Source organism: Alligator mississippiensis, chromosome 2 (assembly GCF_030867095.1).
Source record: "Alligator mississippiensis isolate rAllMis1 chromosome 2, rAllMis1, whole genome shotgun sequence".
Classification (NCBI taxonomy): domain Eukaryota; kingdom Metazoa; phylum Chordata; order Crocodylia; family Alligatoridae; genus Alligator; species Alligator mississippiensis.
The window spans coordinates 149,057,064-149,076,851 of NC_081825.1; the positions used below are offsets into that span (position 1 = coordinate 149,057,064).

General features: G+C 45.2%; 1 protein-coding gene and 1 long non-coding RNA gene across 5 annotated transcripts in view; one reads left to right on the plus strand and one right to left on the minus strand.

Annotated features, from left to right (window-relative positions):
- Positions 1 to 19,788, plus strand: part of ARHGAP24 (Rho GTPase activating protein 24) — a 520,920-nt gene that overhangs the window by 320,587 nt on the left and 180,545 nt on the right. The window contains exon 1 of one of the 4 annotated variants that reach the window (XM_019488171.2): positions 14,040 to 14,181. The exons of the other annotated variants lie outside the window; for them this stretch is intronic. The gene's annotated coding sequence lies outside the window, so the exon portion shown is untranslated. Of the gene's footprint in view, positions 1 to 14,039; positions 14,182 to 19,788 lie in introns of those variants that run through there. 4 annotated transcript variants of the gene reach the window in all.
- LOC109283339 (uncharacterized) overlaps positions 6,838 to 19,788 on the minus strand; it is a 46,741-nt gene continuing 33,790 nt past the window's right edge. The window contains exon 4 of the long non-coding RNA XR_009459916.1: positions 6,838 to 8,602. This is a non-coding gene — a long non-coding RNA (uncharacterized LOC109283339). The remainder of the gene's footprint in view (positions 8,603 to 19,788) is intronic.

A 19,788-nucleotide genomic window follows, 5' to 3' on the forward strand; every position in this document is an offset into this window, starting at 1 on the left:
GGCAGCTTCAGAAAAGATTTTCTCAGTGGTGGGAGGATGAAAGGGAAATGAGCATTTCCACTGAAGGAGCCCTATTTCTACGTTAATGCTGTTTGTCTGTCTGCAGAGCAGCAGCAATACTGTTGTCATTTCAGTAATTAACTTCTTAGTCTCCACCAATGTTGTCTTGCATTTCCACTGTTCCCTTACCATTTAGCTTGATCCATCAAATGACTCCTCAGGCAGTGGCTGTCTGTTGAATATTCAGACTACTCCTTATATTACTTACTCCTAGAGTAGCACCTGGAAGGTGCTAGCAGATGTGCTCTTGAGTATTTCAGCATTTGTTGCTTTCATGTCACCTGTCTGACAGGACAGTTCTAGATGGGAGTCTCTAAGACAAGAAAATAGGAGTATAAATATATTCACAACTTAGGGCCAGTTTCAGCTCATGCTGATCTTCATGGCAAAATTCCTATTGATTTCAACACAAGCAGGATAGGCCCCCAGAATAGAGGCAGAGGAAGAGACATGGGTGTAAGTCACCTCTGCACCTCTGATGTTTTTGTTTTACTGGATGCAGCTGGCTCTGGAAATGCCTTTTAAAGCACTCCCTCATTAGCAGCAACTGGTCTTGTTTTCACACAGGACAGTAGTAACAGATGGCTGTGTGAAGCTGAGTGTAGGCTCAGCCACTCTTCTAATAAATTAGCAGAAAGATCTTAGCATTCTCATGATGCCTTCTTTCTTTGTAAATAAATAGCTGAATAGAAAAAGAGAAAAGGGTCTTCCAGCTATCCTTGAATGTAATTTGGGTGCACTGCTTTCTAGAGCATTTTGTGGGTGATGAAAAGGAGTAGTAGGAATTTGTCATGATCCCTGATAAGAAATGCAAACAAATTGATTTTGTTTTTCAAAACAAAAATGAAACTAGACTGGAGAAATATTAGAGAATAAATTGTAGGGAACAAGTTTCTAGTAGTGGCACAAAGGCCTATATGGCTTTTTAGTTTTTTTCCACCTCAAAACCTTTGAAAATAAACAAAATAAGGGCATTTTTAAAAACAAACACTTTCTCTTGACTTTCTGTAGAGAAGCAGTACTTTAGCTTTCTGAGCTTTCTTTCAATCTTAAAATCTTTTTAAAAACAAAATGTTATATCTGTTTTTAAGCTCCAGATCTACTATGAAAAGTAACTCTAAACATGGCTTTGAAGGAGTTCATGTTCATTTTAAGTACTCTCAACTAAGGCTGCTTGGTTTAAGTGAAAAGATGCTTTAAAAAAAAAAAAAAAAAAAAAGCAAAACCCATGCTGCAAATTTACCATATTAACTTGAATATATGATTACCCTGAATATAAGATGAGCCAACAATAATTATATTCTATATAAATTCGCCTTATAACAAATTTATATTTTTCCAGGTACAGAATCTAACTGGCCTTCAATTGCTACAGCAGGGAAAATAAATTTGGAGGGGTCAATTGGCTCCCTTGCTCTCTACCACTCCAACTTCTTTACCCTAGTACCCCTTCCCTTCTTCCCCCCCCTCCCCCCCCAGGCCCTTTACTGTCAGCTCCTGCTCTCCCTGAGCACATGGAAGCAAGGAGCACATTTTAAAACACTGACTTTGAAATAAATGTGCTAAAGTAATTTACACATACAAATTCCTATGGATATAGATAGACTTCATCCAGAATTGACGCATGTTTACCTTTTTTGAAACTGCTGCCAGTTTTAGCACAGGTAATCCATAAACACACTTTTTAAGCTGCACTTTTGTACCTTCTTATATATAGTATAAACTATATATGGTATTAGTCCAAAGCCAAAAGGCTCATGATTTACCATGCAGTTCACTGGGCTGGGCCTCAGCAGAATCAGCAGCATTTCAAATCATGGTCACCTCAATGCTCAGTAAGTGTGTGCACTCCAGATACCCCCCCCCCCCCCCCCACAAAGGATCCATGTGCTAATTACTGCCCCCTTTCCCCCCTGCCCCCCCTCCGTGCACACACACTCATGACTGGAATCGAATGTTCTTGTCGTAAAGCCTTGGAACCCTCCAAAAATGTATATGCAGGTGAGGTGCAGGGCAACTTGGTTCAGCTCCACCTCATGGAGGGCGGGGCCACACTAATTGTATGCAACAGACTGAGAGAGGGGGTGACATAGAGATTCTGACTGAACTGTTTGTGGCCATGTTTGGTGATGCTTGCCAGACATTTAAGTCTGGTGAAGAAATAGGAATGATTGGAAATGGTAAAGCAAGGCATAGTTCAGCTGTGAGAGTAAAATGGAAATTGAAATGTATTCAATATAGTGGCTTACCATGACTGTAAAAGTCCGTGCTGAGGGGGACTGAGCACAATGGATCCCACAACGTTTTTAATTCAGATGGTCTGGAGAAGGTATTGCAGCTTGTTCTGGTCTTTCTGTGTGCTTGCCTGGTCTCAGTGTCCCAGGTACCTCTGCATTTTTACCTATGCTGCTACATCCTGCTTCCTCCCCCTGACACTAGCTTGCCCCTCACACTCTGACACCTCTATTTCCATTTTTACTGACTGGCTTTCTTACCTGCGTTGTGTGCCAGGCCAGCCTCTGGCTTCTTTACTATTCCTTCTATCCAGGACCAAGAGACGCACCAACTGCAGGTACTTCATTAGCCTGACAAAGGGTTTTTCAATGCAAAAGATGGCATCCCGGGCAGCTAAGCTGAGCACACAAGGAGCCTCACAACTGCACTGCAACAAGCAAATGTTAGACCTGTCAAAGACGTGACAGGTCTGGGCTTTCCCCAGCCAGGACTTTGTGCGTGCGTGCATTAACTGGAGATTATGGCACCTTCTACCCACCTTTCACCAGGGCATCATTGGTCCTGGCATTTATGGGGCTGCCACACTGCCAGCAGTCCCACCAGGCCTCTTTACCCTGGCAGGGGTAAGTGGTCATGCCCAGTACCTGGGGTCTCCTCCTTCCCCGTAGCCCCATCCCATACCTTGAAGTTTATCCTGGCAGGGGAACAAGCTCAGCAGGGACATGTTCTTCCCATGCTGACTGGTGATGCAGTGAGTGCCCCCTCCAGCTGAGAGCAGGGCATTACCTGTTGTTGTTTTTTTTTGTTTTTTTTTTTTTTTTAATCAAAAAGGGGAATAGGTGTGGACAGATTGAGAAGGGTGGCATTCAGTCCTTCTGTACCTGGACCTTGGGGAACCCCAGCAGTGGGAAGGTCACTGTCAGGAACACCAGCTGCTCCACCAAACCAGCATCCAAGCAGGTGCGGTGGGGTGTCACTACATTCCCAGTGATGCTGAACACCTTCTCACTTAGCACACTGGTTGGTGGACAGGAGATGTGTTCCCGGGCAACTGTGGCCAGATCTAGCCACACTGGGCTGTGGCTTGCCCCGTAGGCCAAGGGATCACTCAGCAGCAGCAGCTCCACATCCTCGGCAAGATAGGCAGCCACCAAGGCATGAGTGCTACCTGCCTGATGCTGGCATGTGGTGGCTCTGGACCCCACCATAGAAGCCATGCCCTTAGCCCATATTGGCAGCACCTGTGGCGGAGGACAAGACTAGCTCATGGATGGCATGCTTGCATGAGACAGTGAATCCCCTTACATGTGCTCCCACCTCCGCCATTCTGCCTCCCTGACTGTCTTTACCTGCACCTCCATCTGCTGATTCAGTGTTTAGCTGCCACATACAGTACCCTTCACCCTTGGGTCACACATGGTGGCCAGCACATGGACTGTGCTGGAACACAAGGAATCAAGCTGTTTCCTGATGCCCTCCTTCAGCTGCATCACCAGTGCCTGCATGTCTGGTGACAGAGGCCTGCCCCAGCCAGGAACATTGATCCCTTGGAAGCTCTCCATTTGGCTCTGAAGTTCCCTCACTATGGGGATCACCTGGCTAAGGAGGGCATCAGCAGCACTGAGGCTCTTGGTGGCCTCAAGGAACGGCTTGAGGACCACCAAGATCTGGGAGATTGTATCCTGTTCAGCTTTGTTAAGGGAGCCACTGATCCCGATTTCCCCAAGCAAGGACATCTCATGGATGGACATCTGTTGCTCCACCAGCCTCTCGAGCATCAGGTACGTGGAGTTCCACTGAATCTCCACATCCTGCATGATATTGTGTTGTGGAATGTTCAGCTCTTTTTGTTTATCCCAAAGAATTTTGCCCCACTTGATGTTCCGATGGAAATAGCCTGCCACCTTCCTGCATTTTGAAATTAGCTTGCTGGTAGTGGCAACACCATCGCTGGCAGCCCTGTCCCCGTCCAAGGCATCCCTGACAAAAAGGTGCAACTTGTCTGCCACACAGCAGATGCCAACAAAGTTGGCATCACAGAGTGCCTTGACCATATTGGCCCCATTGTCGGTGACCATAAACCCACAGTGACCTTGCTCTGCCCAGTGAGCCACCCCTTTACCAAGTGCTTCATGGCCCCCATGTTCTTTGCTGCTGTGTGGGACTCATCCATAACCTCGTCTTGAAGGAGAGCCCACCGACAGCCTGACTGGTCACACTAGTGCCCTGTGAGGGAGACGTAAGCATGATCTCCACCCTGTCTGCTCCAGATATCTGAGGTGAAGTGTAAGGCCACCTGCAGACCTGCCTTGTGTGGCTCCTCCCTTAAATACTCTGTGCATGCTTCATCCAGGGATGGCACCACCGTCCTACTGAAAGTGGTGTGTGCGGGCACTTGGTATGATGGGACCACGAGCACCATGAGCCACCTAAACCCTGGTTGCTCAATGAAGGAGAAGAGCTGGCCATTGACAGCAAGCATCTCCCCAGTGCTCTGGGTGATCTCGCTTGCCTTTAGACTGCACCCCCTTTGTGTCCTCTTTTCCCCCACTGTTCCAGCATAGCCTGCCTCTGCTTTGGGGGGATGAGGGCATTGAAGCGAGTGGGGGACTTCCCTTTGGGCATGTGGCGGGCCAGTAGGGGGCACTCCTGCATTGAGCTGCCCACCTCCCTGCGCCCGACCACCTTCCAGGCTCTGAGTGCCCTCCCTGGGGTGCCTCACGTCCGGCCCACCCCTTCCCTGGAGCACACCCGCTAGCCTGGGGTTCCCGCTGCCACCATCCAAGGCTCAGGACTCAATTCTGGCTCTGCACACCTTGGAAAATGCAGGCCTGATCGTCCAATAGGTACTAGACCCAATACAGGCACTTGGGGCACTTCCCCAAATCAGGGGCTTATTAGGAAAGTCTCCCTTAGTCCACAGACCTAAGGGGCCTCCTAGGCATAATTTAGACCCACCCCTCAATAAGTCTCCCACACCGGTCACAAAGGAGAATTTTATTGATAACAGGGTAAAAAGTAGAGCAATACCAGAGGAATCCCATAGAGCAAACTAGAATGGCTGAGGTGGCCATTTAAACATACATCTGAGTTACTGTAAGCTAAATATCTAGTCTGATCTCGAGTAGCTTACTCACATGCATCATCCAGAGGTGGTTGGAGTTTTCCTCTGGAGGCAGGTCACTCTTTGAGCATGCGGTTATGAGGAGAGAGCCAGTTTCAGATTTCACCTGGGTGACCGCATGGCTAATGGCTTCCCTTCTTCCTGGACCGGGCCTTTAAATAACCTTTCTGACCTCAGCAGCCCGGTCCAATCAAAGCTGCCAGTGCTGGCCACAAGCCAACCAATTAAAAAAACCATCACTGGCTACCTGGGCCAGTGAGCGGGGCTTCCCCCCCCACCCCCCCGGTGACCAGAGAATCCGCCTCCGAGGCACCAGGCTTGTAGGCAGGGAGGAAGATCCCTCTCTCTGAGAAATTCAGCATCAGCCTCTCACACTGGCAGAGACAGATTTCTGGATAGGGACACAGACGGTGGCATTTCTGCCACAGGGCACACTTCCACTTGTTACCAAATTTGCCCATTACTTTGGGATGTGCTCATTTATTAGGGATAGTTTCTAGGGTCTTGGTGATTCTGTCAATGTGCTGCTTGTGTTACTGTACGGAGCTGTATCTCTCCCTTCTGCAAGCCCTCACCCCCAGTGGAGCTATCTTGCAGGACTCAATCTCAATGGGACTGGGTTCCTCCAGCCACCAAATCAGTCATACACACAAACACACACAAATTAACGTGACATGCCTGACCTGGCCAGGCTGATCAGCATGGACAGGCTGACACCCTCATATGCCAAGAATCAGTTCATAAGAGCAACAATAAAATGCAGTCAGACACAAGCACACAGGTAAACAGAATCCCTCTGAATCCGGCTGGGTGTCCAGCTGACATCCTCATGGGCCAGCATTCAGTTCATAAGGGCACGTCTGAGTCAAACTGGGTCAATCAGCCTGTACAAGCTGATCTCCTTATGTGTTTCAAACTCAGCACGTCCCAATCTTTGACCTCTTGATGAGCAGACCCCACAATATTTTTGGGCTTCACAGGGATCTTTAGCTTAGGTAAAAGAAGCGTTGCTGCAGAGCACGGGAGGAAAGAGAAGCAGAGAAGGAAAAATATAGCCAATTACTACCAGTTTGACTATAAAAGTTATTTATTGCTAAGCATATGAAATACATAATAGTACTAGTAGTAATAGACATGCAAAAGAAAAACAAACACAAACAATGACAATACTACCCTGGTTTCACTAAGTATTTGGGGAAACTTAGCTCAAGCTTAACTAATACAGTTCAGGTTCAGAAGCTTATGCATAGAGAGAAGAGAGAGAGAGAGAGCGCTGGGATCTCACTTAGTCCAAGGTACTCAAGCTGCAAAGCTGACAGGCACAGTCCGTAGCACAATCCTTGAAGAGAGAGATGATCTGCTCTTCCAGCGCCCCAAGAACGACAGGGGATGGTGTCAGCACAGGAGTTTTCTTCTTCTCTTCCTTCTTCTTCTTCTCTCCTCCTTCTTCTTTCCTCTTCTTGAAGCGCGCACACTTTTTACAGATTTTATACCCTCAGTTCAGCTGCTTCGAAGCACCCTCAGTAGTGTAAATCATTGTCTTTTCTATTGACAAGGGGTTATCTGGTTTGGACCATCTCAGGAAACTGATTGATAATCAGGAAACACTTAAGATTAGGGAGTAACCCAAATACTTGGGAGCCAGCTTGAGATTCCTATGGATGGCAGATATACTGATGGGATATCTCATGGTTTCTTCAGGAACAATAGATAGCTTGCAGCATCAGGATTTTGGATTTTTACTTGTTGTGCACAAGCCTCAGCTTAGCATGACTTTTCCATATTTTACTATAGTCTTTTAGCAGACTTAAGACAATTACTGGGGTGCTCATAACCTTTTGTGGAAAGGACTCCCACCAGTCATCTCAGGAAAGGTATGACAACACCTGTGATTAGGGCTCCAGCAGGCTGGATGCTGTGATGAACCCTTAACCATTGTTCAAATGTTGCCCATACCCCCTCGGACTCGGTCTCTTGCATCAGCATTCCCTAACCCGGCAACCGAGTTTTAGTCAATCAAGTTTAAATAGGCCTCCCATAGTGGGACCGGGGAATGTACAGCCCAAGATACCTATTAAACTTAGAGCTGTGTGTGTGTGTCTGGGGGGGGGGAAAGTCCTTAGTAAATCCAGATTAGAACTGGTCTGATAAATGCTGAGCTGGGTGTGTGTGAACATGGGTTGATTAACATTTGAAGCACAGATTCCCCATCATGCAGTGCTCCCCTGCTTTTCTGGTCCCAGAATTCACTGCAGTCTCTGCTTCAGGCTTTCTGTTCTCCATCTCTCATGTAAATGAATGGTCATCTGGTTCCATCTCGGATGTAAATGAGATCTAGGGCAGTTGGTTCACTCTTGTCACCCTTATCTTGAGGGTCTTAGGTGTGTCTCTCACTGCATCTTAATCAGTTTCGTTTAGGTAGAGGAGCGGAGGGAGGGGGGGTGAGTCCTTTGTGAGTCAGACAGACTGCATCCTGTGCCAGGGTTGCCCAAGAATACAGAGCTGAGGCATAACACACTGGTGCCAGGCTGAGGAGGAGCAAGGGCAAGGGGGTGATGCCTGCAGAGATGCATCAGGATCCCTGTGGTGCTCATGTGTTGTTTTTTTTTTTCCCTTGCCCTGGCTGGTTTTGGCTTGACAGTGCAGGCAGATAGCATATGTGGGATCATCTGCCAGCTCAAAGTGATCCCAGACAACACTACCCACTTGCTTCAGGGGTGCGGGTGCATCTGTGGATGCTGCTGCACTTTCCCCCTCTCAGCTGGAAGAGGCATGGTAAGAGGAGGAGCGGACTCATCTGAATCACTTGCCTCCACCTTTACATCAACATCCTCTGAAGTGCCTTCTGGGGAAGGAGACCTGGCTCAAAGAGAAACTTGAGGGGTGTCGAGCACAAAATCAGCTGATTCCCCCTCCTTCCCCAGAATTTCCCTTGCTAGGGCACTGAGATCCAGATCCAGCACCAGCTCTTCTTCTGGCACTGGAAGGCTCAGCATGGGAAGTGACATAGGAGAGGAGTAGGCTGCTGTGCTGGTGCTGGTGATGCTGGTTGTGGTTGTTGTCATGGTGGGGGTGCCAGGGTTATAGCTGCTGCGCATGGAAGGGATGCAGTCTCGGGCACAGGCAGTGGCAGTGGCACTGCTCCCCTCTCCTTGCTGCTTGTAACAGCTTCATCCCGTTTAGCTGGAAGAAAGAGGCTGTGTCTCAGTTTGGTAGAGGGGGGAACTTACAGCTCTCCCTCTACCCCCTCTTCCACCCCTCCCTGAAGGCTGGCCAGTGTGGCCACCTGCCTTTCCACCATGCTTCATGATGTGTTTCATGTCTTCCTTTTCAAGAAATATATAAATGTATTTGCGTTCCTATATAAACTGCAAACTAGGTGTGGTGCAGTGAAGAGATTTATCAATGCGATAGAAATATATCTTTGTGTCTATATAAACTCAATAGTGTTGATGTGGAGCAAAGAATGAACGTTTAAAAACAAATATATATAGTAAATTTCTCTATTGAGTAAATTCTATAGTAACCCTATGCAATATAAGTATAAAATTCCAAAGAATAAATCAATTAATATAATAATAAAATAAAAGCATCTACAAGAAAAATGTATTCTGAAATCCGTCTTGTTAGGGTAGCAAGCAGGGAATCGTTTAGAAAACCAGTGCCGCTAGCCATAGTGGTCTGACAGTGAGCTGCTAGAACAGACTGCTCAGTAAGTGACCCCAAAGCAGAAAGCAGGGGCAATTTTAAAAAATGCTACCTTTTATGCAGTTTTTCTGTTCCTCCCGCAGAGCACTGGGGTTGGAAGGGACCTCAGGGAAGTGTGACAGTCACTGGTGAGCTATACATGTCAATAATGAGAGCACTCCTTCCCCACCACCTTCCCCTTCTCCTCCCCCTCCCCCTCCCTCCCCTTACTTTACTTTCTCTTTTCCTGCAGAGAAGCCATTGAGAGTAAGCCTAGCTTCCAGGTTGAAACTGAAAATGTTTTGAATTTTTCAAAATGTTTTGACCTGCCCTGTTTTGTTTTGACCCTGTTTCAAGCCTGCCTGTTCCATTTTGACTTTGCTGTTTCAAGGTCGAAATGGCTCAAAAGTGTTGAAACAAAACGGGCAGCAAAATTTTGCACAGCCCTAGTAGCTAACAAATGTCAGGAAGGGGAGCATGCTGGTTTAGTGTCACTGATCATATGAAATATCTTGCCAGTGAGGAAGGTACAATATAGATGGAGCTTGAGGGAGAGATATGTGGATGAAGAAATGGTGGGACATGTTTTGGGAGTGTGCATAGGCAAAGGTTATGTGGGAACGGGTACACCTTTTTTTTTTTTTGTCACAGAAATAAGCCAGCTCTTAACACAAGAGATTATATTGTATGGGTTTGGGGGCCTGAGAAATTCCAAAGGGGCCTGAAGAAATTATGTTAATTAATTACTGTTAGCAATTATCCAAATGAGTATATGGAAAGTAAGAAACCTGTGGGTTTTTAAGGGTTGGCTTTCACTGAAAGAGTGCCTGCAGCTGGGGTTGTATGAACTGAAATACTACACTGATTGAGATAAGGAAGAGATTGGAGAAGTGGAAGAAAAAAGACTGGATAAAAATGTTTCATCAAACCAACAGAGAGGATTGAAGGGAGGGGTAGAGTTTCAGGTGACTACTGAGGTAATAGTTTTTTGTTTGTTTGTTTGTTTGTTTTTTACAGGGAGGTTAATTGATATTCATGGGGTTCTGTACGAAGAAATGCAGTTCTGTAAGGAGTTTTTGTTGGAAGCTGATGCATGTTGTTTAAGGGTTTAATAGATGTAGTTGTATGTTTTTGATATGTAGTTGTTTTGTGATATGAAGTCTTGGTAAAACAAGGATCCTCAATATGTGAAGCTTTGTAAATGTAGAGTGATGAGTGTGTTTTTAATAAAAGTTGTTTAAAAAAAAAGGTCCCATCAGTACATTTGCCCAATATGGACCATGTGTTTTATAGTCATACTTAGCATTGGCTGTACTTCATGCCCTCAGAAGGGGCTACCGTTCCTGCAAGGTTCATCCAAATCAGGCCAGAAATGACAAAGTATAGGCTGTTTTGTCCTTCCCCATTATAGCATATGGGCGAACCACTGAAACAGCATTAAAACAGCAAAATGTTTTGGCTTGCCTTGTTTTGTTTCAAGTCTGTTTCAACCTCAAAATGGGTCAAAATGGTGTCGAAACAAAACTGGCAGCAAAATTTCGCACAGCCCTATTAACCATCTTTACAAACTATTCAGCAGTCTTCCTGGTGCCTTAGTACTTCTCTCTCTCAATCTTTATGCACAGTCCTGCAGGATAGAGCCTGCTGTTAATCATCGTGTTGATTCATTAGCCAGAATGGAATCTAGCTCACATTCCCATACTTGTATTTGCTCTGCAGTAGAAACAGGTGTTCAAACTAATAAAGCATTTTTGATTCAGTTCAGCAGATAGGACTCTGAACACATTCAGGGATTACTGACTTAAAGATTACTACACAATCTTTGCCTGACCATAACAGCAATTTAAATGATTCACTTTTTCCAGGATATTCTCCCAAACAAATTCAACCATGTAGCTTTTAGTTTTGAACGATGTAATTTACTCTCTGTTCTCTTTCTTTGTTTCAGTTCCTTAAAGAAAACATGTCCATGAAGGTTTGAGCAACATTTAACATTAAAGTTTATGGTACTTGCTGACAGTGAAGTAACAGAGAGTCCCTGGGCATGTGGTAACTGTCATTAGGTTTACTAAGTCAAATACTTCAATAAAAAATCAACACTATTTTTAGTTCTCTTATAACAAACTACTTGATGGCAAAGCCAGGGGAGCTGCTAAATTGTGATTAGGAGAAGTCCACCAGAAAGTGTCAGAAGGCTAGAGAGGACAGGATAAGCCACTACTAAAAGTTCACAGTTGGAGTGGAAAGGAGTTATAAAGTCCAGGTATTTAATACCTGTGGTAATATTTTTGCTATAATCTTCAGTTAGCTAAGAACAGAGCATGAACATTTCATCTTCCTGTTTAGAATGAAAAACTTAATTGCATAAATTCCTGCCCTGACCATCAGTCACTAAATCATTTCAACTTTCCTCCGCAGGCTTCAGTAGGATCCCCACAGGGGGTGCATCCAGATGAGTGGGCACGTGCCTCTTGCCCCGTCTCAAACTCCTTTATGAGACAGGGTAACAGGCACGTGTGGGAATGAGAATATGTTCCGTGCATTGCAGGTTTGCAGCGCAGGGAGAAAATTAGACCCCTATATCCAGGGGTCTAAAAAAACTGAAGTTTAAAAAAGCGGAGCAGGGCACAGTCCGCCTGAGGCAACCGGAGGCTGGGTCCTCCATGGAAATGCTCTGGCTGCCAGAGCATCTGTATGGTTGGCCCTTCGCCCAGGTGCTGAAACACAAGGCTGGCTAGGCCATGTGTTCAGCACTAGGGCTCCAGTGCCAGTGAGTAAGGGGTTGGGGGGCTTGGAGGAGGGGGGGAGGGGACCGTGGGGGGGACTTCCACCAGCCCCGCCCACTCCCCCAGACCCCCGATCCCGGCACCAACCCCTGCCCTGCGTGGCACCAGCCCCCCAAACCCCCTGATCCCTGCTCCCCACCCCATTATTTAAAGCCTCCCCCCTGCACTTACCAGCAGTTGGAGCTGCCATCTGACTGACTGGGGCCCTGCCCGCACAGTGTGGGGCAGAGGGACAGCCCTAGTGGCTCCAGCCTGGGCCCTCCTGCCTCCCACTGTCCTGTGCTGCCCAGAGGGTCTCTGCCAAGAGGCTCTGGAGCCCCGCCACCCCTGCTTCTAGGGTAAGTAGAGGCTTTTTTTTCTTTTTTTTCCTTTTTTTTTTCTTCTTTTCTTCTTTAAAGTGAAGGTGCCTGGGGTTGTGGGGGCAGCCATGGGAGCCTGGGGGTGCAAGTGAGGGGTGGGGCTGGGTGTGGCAGCCATTGGGGGGGGCTGCATCAGCTGGCAGGGGATGGGACCAGGTGGGGCAGCAATCAGGGGGCAGGTGTGGGGCATGTGAGCCTTGCAGGGAGGGTAGTAGCCCCTGAGGGGGCCATTTGGACTCTGTTGGGGGAAAATATATATTCATGTATTCATGAATTCATGAAACATGTATTTAGAGTTCACTTTATTATTATGATAAGAGACATGCTTTAACACTGTAGATATATCAATAAAACATTGGCCACCTGACCTCTCTCTCTCTCTCTCTCTTTATAGTGGTCTTTTGTTTTACTTGTGGGGGAACATGGATTTGGGGGTATTTTACAAAGTGACTTTGGGATTTTTTTATCAGGGATTTTTCAGTTTTCCAATAGGGAACACCAGAATTCCTGCTAGGACCCTGCCTGCTCAGAGCTGGCACCTTAGACCCAGCTGGCTGTGGCTGACTTCCTGGCCAAATAGGGCCAGGAGGACATGCTTTGACAGTTCAAAGCAGGCCACCACACCCAGAACATCTTCCGGGCGATAGCTTCCCAGATGGGCAGGCAGTGGACACATGTGGCAGTAGTGCCATACAGAGGCCAACCCTGCAACCACAGTCCACTGGCAGCTGGCTGTGCAGTTCCCATCTGGGTCTGGCAGGTGCACAGCAGGTTACAGCCAGGAAGAAGCCCCCACTGCCAGACTGCTGCAGTGGGTAGAGGGTGCAGGGAACTCTCAGGGCTGCTTCAGCAGTCCAGCTGGCACAAGGGTAATTGGCCGGCCCCAGAAGCTCATAAGAGCTAGTAGCCCTGAGCTACTTGCCAGGGTGGCTTTTTATACTGCTGGGGCCAGGACAGGGCAGCTTTTTATACTGCTGGGGACAGCACAGGTGCTGGCCCTGCGCTGTAGCTGCCCCTGGCTGCGGATCTGGGAGGAGCCAGGCAGGGTCATTTTGCCCCAAGTGGCACAATTTGCTCCACAACAAAGTGCATGTCCAAGCATGTGCACTGAGACAAAGACGCGGGTCAAATTTGCACTGCTTCTATTTGAGCTGCTGCAAGCTCATGTGCTTGTATGTGTGGACGTGCCCAGGAACTGTGGCAAAGTTACCAAACAGCAGCAGCAAAACTAAAATGAAAACAAAACAACGCCCCTCCCCCACAAAAGTAGAGATGTTCTATCAAAGTCCTTCTACTTTAAACAGCCTGTAAAGCGGTGCTATAGTTCATTCTTTTTTTTGCTAATCTTATTAATTTGTGAAAGAAAGGAACCCCCTATGACCTACAATCAGACTGAGGGAGGATCTGATCAAAACAGACTGGGAGGGTGTTATTGCTGGCAAGCAGTCTATATTTCTTTTTTTTGTTTTTTTGTTTACTGCATAAGGGAGGGTTCCTGAGTAAGCAGGTTGGTTCGGTTACATTTTTATATTCTCTGATTTATTGCTCTTCTGACCTCCAGTTGTCTCAACTGTCATTTATACAACTCACTACCCCCTGAACGGAGCTGGTCCCTGGAGTTTAGGGTCTCCTCATGTCTGCTTTTTCTCTTTCTTTCTCTCTGTTCACCTTGCTTTGACCTTGTGTGACTTGTCATTTCATTACCTGAGTTCAACAGCAGTGTGTGCACCACCAGGGCTCAGAAAAGAAGTGGTTTCCATTCCTAGGTGATGGAGTCATGGGAGAAATTGCAATGAACAAACAGATAGTGGGAACAGAGACAGGGCTGGCTGTGCTGTAGGCAGCTTACAACAGCAGCAGCTGCTCTGGCTTTCACAGTAAAAGCTCCTTCATTGTCACTGACTCTTCTGGAAGTGTGTATTTGTGCAAGGTGAGCACTCAAAAGTTTAGATTTCTTTTGTTATTTCCTTATCCAGCCCATTTACAGCTGCTTGTTCACTATTATGTTTAATATCTTGTTCTATCACCATCTGTTTATGAGACAAACTGTGGATTTCTTTAGAAAACTTTTAGCATCCAAGTCCATTAACAAAAGCTGATGTTGTGTCACATCATTTTAAGTAGTATTTTTTTATTAACAACCTTGTGGCTCCCACTAACTCATTGGTTTCATGGGGCTCTTGAGCAATGGTTGGGTTTAGATGACAAGTTTTACATGTTCAAAATACCATTGGAAGGCTGAAAAAAGTGCTGCAGTGCTTTATAATCTTACCTGTTTGTTTTTAATATTACTAAGCAATGTTTTGTAAATTCCTTATTTCAGATTGGGACCTAGACTTGAGAGAGAGCCTTGCAGGATTGTGTCCGCTTTACTTCATTTAAAATAACTTTTTGGTACTTTTCCCCATCCTAAAAATGTTATAAAACTCTTTTTTTAACTATAGTTTAGAAAATAGAAGTTAGAGAGAGAAAATTTTAAACTCTAGTCCCCTGCTTTAATATAAGGTGTTCTCTGCCTATGAATGCTGCTGTATATAAACTGTAATATTGATACATAATTCTATAAATCTTCTATTCTGTGGAAGAGCTTACACAGTAAGGTTACTGTAAACATGCTGTAGAGTCTGCATAAGGTCAGGTTCTTCAATCCTGGTCAGATATTCTTCACTTTATTTTTAAGTCAGGAGGTGAAATGATACTTTAATAATAAAATTCTTGATCCATTCCTCCTTGGGGTGTGTATTCTTATGCATATTTGTGAGGAGCAGTTATGATGTCTTTAGTAACGTTTGTGAAAGTGCAGCAAGGATGAATGTGGCTAGTCGTCTGGTGCCAGATGCATATGTGACTGATTTCTGAATGGATATTATTTGACTGATTTACAAATTCTGTGGTCAGAGATTAAAATGAAGTGAAATTTACATTAACTTTGGAAGCTCTAGATGATTTGTCTCTGAAGTTCCTTTAGAGACCTAAACTGCTGAACATCGTGGCTGCTGAACTGTCACACCAATGCTAGATTGCTAATCAACTGTAAAGAATATAAGTGGACCTGAATTGATTAGCTTGCAATACCGTACTCTAGAAATATGATGGAGTTTATAGATGTTGAACAGTTTCAAAACTTAGAATTATTTTTGTATGAAAAAAAAGAAAAAAATATAAGGGATTTAGCTGAAATGTTTCAATTATGAAATGAATACTGAAAATGTATTACATATCTATATCACAAATCTAAAACCAAATCATGTTACATATCTATATCACGTATCTAAATCTAATACTATGGGATTCCATCTCGTAGTATTAGATTTAGGAGTCAGTGGTCAAAGTAATGATGACTACAGAATTAGAAAAAGAAAAACTCTTCCATAGAGCGCAAAATCAACCTGTAGAAAGTGCCACATCAGAAAAATGAGTCAAATACCATGAGTGGAGTTTTTTCCTAGATATGGCTGATTTTTTTTACCTTGATGAAAAGTATGATCAATGTATTCAAATCTTATGCTTCTGCTTTTAGCAGATTCCTGGTAGGATTCAGGAAGGAATTTTTACCTTCAGCCTCATATATAACATCACGTAGCTAAGGCCAAAGGTATTTCAACTCAGATGGATGAAGTTAAGCACTTCAATCCATATTCATGTACCTAATCAAAAATAAAATTTGTTTGATTTTTTCAATGATGTGGAACATCTGTAGCTTCCTTCTTGTAGTCACTTCTGTGTAGGGCCAGTTAATTTCGTATTTACTCATTTGATTTGATTTTAGCAACAATCCCACTAATTCTAATTGAACTACTTGCAGAGTAAGGTACAGTATGAATAAGGGTGGCATAAATTGGCCTTTTGATGATTCATTTTAGACATCAGTCAAGTATGAAAGTTTTGACCTAGAGACATTAATGAAAGACTTTTTGTGTGTTTTGAACTATAAAATATAGGGAACTGAGTGGGGCAGAGTATTGAACTTAATTGTCTCGAGATCTGGTCTGTTTTCACAAATGCTATGAGTACTTATGAAGGCACTTATATCTACACAGAAACGTTAGGCTTCTGAACAGTGGCAACATACCATGACGGTTAACTGAAACTCCTGTAATCAGATATTTAATCCTTGCTCGTTTCCTCCTATTACTCTGAATGTTTTGCATTCTGGTGCTATGCCTATTTGCAGTGAAAGAGAGAAGAATTTTTGTCTAATATGCATGAGACTAGTTTCATTGTGTCTAGTCATAAATTAAGATTACTGTTAGAACAGTTGTTTTGGGAAGGCAAGCATATTCCTTCTGTTTTATTTCTTTTCTTTTCTGTGAAGGTGTGGCTTGACCCAGACCACCTCAATTTTTCTGGGACAGAAAAACAGGAGGGGGCTACTGAGGGGAAAGTTTGACCCCAGGTGAGCTCAAAGGCAGGAAAACACAAAGCAGACAGTCTAGTCTGAGCTTGGTCAGACTCCCTGTGATTGAATGGGAGCTAGAGTTGGCCTACTAGTTCATCCAGTTCACTGCCCTCTAGCAGGTCACCACCTATATATTTATATAGTCCCCATTACCTAAAATCTTCACAATCTTTAATGAACTTATGTCAATGACAACCCTGTCAGATAAGGCAGGCCTGTTATGCCCAATTTACAGATGGCAAAAGGCAGAGTAAGTGACTTGTTCAAGGTTACCCACTCGGGGAGACTATGACAGAGCAGGGAATGAATTAGGTCTTTTGAGTTCTAACATAGCTCTGGACTCTGCCAGTCATACATTTCCTAATTATTTCTCCCCCCTGATTTAAGAGTCACAAGCAAGGCTGGTTTCCCACCTTTCTTTGGGTGACTTCCACAATCTAATGCATCTTTTATCAGGAAATCAGACAAAATTTCCTTTTCCTTAATGTTCTGGCAGTACTCTTAGGGCCTTGTTACATGTTACACTTGGAGCTACTCAAATGTTGATCAGTGTTAGTGCTAGCTCAGATTTGGAGCAGTTGCACCTTAAGGCTAAAAACCTTCTCTGACTGTTCCCCACCTGCAAAGCTGTGACTTGCCACTGTAGGGCTGGTGATCCAGGATAGCTTTCTATCCCAGCTCTAGGTACAGGTGTGTGAGGGATGGCTGGGAGGGTAGGGGCAGGAACTAGGAGGTGGAGAACTAATAGGATGGAGATGGGTAATGAAATGGGAGTTGGAAAGGAAATGGGGGTGGGGGAAGGGAAAGGAAATGGGGGTGGGGGAAGAGTGGTGAAATGAAGGAAGTCAGCCACTGAAGGATAAAGTTAAAATAAGTAATTAAAAAAGAAAAGAATTAAACATAAAGAGGAGGTAAATTAAAGAAGGGTCTTGTGTTTTAATACATTGGTATTTGGAATTCAGGTTTGTGTGTGTGTGTGTGTGTGTTTGTGTTGGGGGGGGGGGGTGTACTGGTTGAGCTTTCCAGGGTAGCTGGGAGTGGTGAGGGAAGGCACTTTTGGGGAAGTTATCTGATGTGGCCCTCTATCTGGTTCCCCTCCCAACCCCCCTAGACCCCATGCCCAGACCCATCCATTCCCTGCAACCTGGCTAGCTGGCTTGTGCTCTGCAGGCTGTTTGCACAGAGTTGCACCCCTGGGATGGGAAGGTCACACCCCCAAGGATAGGAGGGGGAGTTGGCTTTGTACCAGAACCACTCCTTGAGCTATAGAGTTCAGGTAGTGAAAAGTTTTTGTAACCAGAACAGAAGGGTGGGGGAGGGGCCCCAACATCCTGGAATGCTGCAGGAATGCAACTTGGGCTACTCATCTGTGGGGAGTGGTCACACCTTATTGAAACATGAGCTGGGTAACAGATCAGAGATACACCTGCCCTGGAGTGATGTAACTTTAAGCCACCTAGAGCTGTGGACCAGGAAAGGGCTAGCTGAATATTTGTGTAGAGAAGCCAATCCATGAATAAAGGACAGCATGATATGACTAAGAAGGTAAAGCCTGAAATGAACAAGTAGGAGAGAATTTGAGCAGAGTGTCAGAAAATAGAAAGGCTAAGGAAAGAGATTAAATGAAGAGAAACAATGGCAAAAGGATATTATCAGGGGCTTCAAAGCTTGAATTTCATGTGACAGATGGAGGGAAGCTTGTGATGCCAGGAGGAGGAGAAAGGATCATTGTGGCAGGAAGAGATGTTGACATTGACAGGAGCAGTTTGGATGAGCAGGAGGGAAGTGTAGAAGTGTTGCAAGATGACTAAAAAGGAGGGGGCTGCCGCAGCTGAGGAAACTTTTGATGAAGGTAAAATAAGCACCCTGTTTGACAGAGCCTATCTAGTAGAAGACAGGGTAGATTTGCACTTTATATCTATCTAGACCAGGGCTCCGATAATTCCTGGATGCTTACAGTAGTCACCTGCTGGGAGCATAGCTTTTCTGATCTAGCCTTGTAAGCATAAGTACTGGAGGCAATGACAGCTTCACAGGTATGACAGCTAAGAATCACAAGATTGGAAGGGATCTCATTTGTCATTTATACCAGAGGTGGCTAACTTGTGGCATGACCAACTTCTGTGTGTGGTACATGGCAGATCAGGGACAGGACAAGGAGTACAGTGGCAGATAAGGCAGAAAGCAGAGCAGCAGATGGGACAGGGCAGAGAGCAGGAAAGAGGAAGTGGAACAGCAAATAGGGTAGAGGAAGGGGATTGCAATGGCACTTAAGGAAGATGAGCTAATTTGTGACACACCTACCAAAAAGTTTGGCCCCCCACTGGTCTACACCAGCGTTTCTCAACCTGTGGGTTGCAACCCAAAACTGGATCACAAGAATATATGAAAGGGTTGCAAACAAACTTTAAAAATGGATTCTCCTTTAAAGAAGAAAAATGTGGGAAACTGTGGCTTTTCCCTTGCAGGCTGGCAGAGTTGCAGCCTTCAAGGGGCTGCTTAGCGCCCCCCTTTCCCCACATACTGGGGAGTTGGGGCCAGGAGGGAGTGAAGGGCAGTAGGTCAGGACTGGCCATTGATATTTATAAATTGGTCCTGGTATAAAAATGATTAAGACCATATGGTCTAATGCCATACCTGTGGAGAGAGTCAAGATTTGCTGTTCCACCCCAGACAGGGGCCTTTTAGCTTCTTGAAAACCTTCAAAGAAAATGTCCAGTGAGATCCCATAGTTTCCCCTGGGGGTTTGTTCCATTGTCCTGTTTCTGTTGCAGTTAAGAAGCTTTTGCTTAAGGTAACTTCTCAAAATAGAAACAAAAATGTGCAAACAAAGATTGCCAATGTTTGACACTGATGAGAATGTTGATGGAATTCAGACTTCCTTAATTCTCTTTGGAAGATACCTACTATTTAACTGATACATCATACAGGAGACAACATACAGGAGACACGTTAAGTTTCTGGAGAAGTTGCTGCCTGTGGAAAATCCTTTGAATCCAGTGGGTAGACAGAGGCACCAACACTTAGTGTCCTCTCACAAGCACAGACTATGAGCATCCAACATCAACTTTGCTGGGCCTGCCACGTCATCCAGATGTCTGACACCCAAAGCAAGTTTTACTCTTCCAGCTTAGTCAA